Here is a 1,737-nt window from a genome sequence, read left to right on the forward strand (position 1 = left end):
ACGTGGGTATTGCAGGGAAAAGGCAGAAATATGATGATACAATAAATAAATTTGTATATATTTATATATATATATATTATATAATTTGGAAAAGTTTGGCGGACCGGATTAAAAAACTAAACGGGCCGCATCCGGCCCCCGGGCCTTAGTTTGCCCATGCCTGATATAAACCATTGGTTGTTTGACCCGTTCGGCACCGAAATTTCTCACACTCTGCTGCTGAGAACTTCTGTTATTTTTGTTTGTTTTATCTGTTACCCATCAGTGGGACTTTTTTAAAAGTTAGTTTTACGTCTCCTGATCGATACCTGTCAAAAACACAAAGATAAAAGAGAATATGTCTGTCTTTGAACTGCTTATTTGATATTTTTCTGCTACACCGCAGATGACGGTTAGTCTGGCTGAAACAAAAAAAAAACAAAAAAAAACTTTAAGTCCATGAAAGCACCACAGGTAATGAAAGCGAAATTGCGATTGAGAGTGGTCTGCGGATGAAGGACCAGGGCATAATCAGAAATCTCCAGCTAGATTGGTGCTGTTTAATTTTTTAGCACCTCCAGATTAGCTGTGAGAGCCTGCCGTCTGCGGCGCTTCCTCGCTGGAGATTGAGATGAAAATGAAGCACCTGCTTGAAATCACTTATCCAATTTCCTTCCACTTGCGCGACGTGTGCCATCCGTCTCGAATATGTTATCGCTTCACAGCGGAAGCCAGTTGGAGCCTGCTTTCATACATTGTCGTTGTTTTGAATACACCGCCTGACTCGACATCATCTAGATTTGTACGAGCACGATCGCGGCGCGTAAGGAAACCACTGGAGACGAGACAAGGCCGTTTGAGATGTGTGTTTTCCTAATATGGTCTGCGACCGAACTTCTCATGTTTGCTTTAGTGCACCGTATGGGGGACAGCGGGGCTTGAAAAAAAAAAAAGGACGTCCAGTCAGATCAAATGCTCTAGGTCAAGGGGGTCAAACATACGGCCCGCGGGCCAAATTCGGCCCACTAGGAGGATCAATCCTGCCCGCTTGATGAATTTTCAAAGTAAAAAATCGACATATACTTTATATCTGTGATGTTTTCTTCAGAATTTTCAAAGTAAAAAATCGACATATGCTTTATATCTGTGATGTTTTCTTCATGTGATATTTCATTATATATGAATATTTTCTTATATACTTGTTCTTCTTTGCATGTAAACAAAGGGGAAAACATAAACTTATTGTTATTTATAGTTATTTATATTATTTTATTCTGACACATAATTTAACATCAAAAATCAATTGGGTTTTTTTTGGTTTTTATTTATTCTCTGTTGCAAATATATTCCTGCAAATTAATACTGAACAAACACTGAACCAAACCAGTCACGGTGAAGATTTGAAGGGAAGTATTACAGTACTTCAGTTTCTACAGTACTTCGGTCGGTCATGTATTTTGTGTATTTTTGTTGTCTCTCTCAACTCGCCACATTTAATACAATAAGCACAAAAAAACATATACAAAAAACATCTGCAATAACTCTATTACAGGTACTGTTTTGTACAGTGTACATATGGTATATACACACATATAGTTTCCTATATTTTATATATATATATATACATATATACACATATATGTATATATATGTGTATATATATGTATGTATATATATGTATGTATATATATGTGTATATATATGTATGTATATATATGTATATATCTATATATATGTATATATATATATGTATATATA

At 35.8% G+C, this 1,737-nt stretch overlaps 1 protein-coding gene across 1 annotated transcript in view; it reads left to right on the top strand.

Moving 5' to 3' along the window:
- The window catches only part of kcnh3 (potassium voltage-gated channel, subfamily H (eag-related), member 3), an 84,123-nt gene that overhangs the window by 46,688 nt on the left and 35,698 nt on the right, over positions 1 to 1,737 (top strand). The window lies entirely within an intron of this gene.

The sequence above is a fragment of the Cynoglossus semilaevis genome, chromosome 16 (assembly GCF_000523025.1).
Source record: "Cynoglossus semilaevis isolate Cse_v1.0 chromosome 16, Cse_v1.0, whole genome shotgun sequence".
Taxonomy (NCBI): domain Eukaryota; kingdom Metazoa; phylum Chordata; class Actinopteri; order Pleuronectiformes; family Cynoglossidae; genus Cynoglossus; species Cynoglossus semilaevis.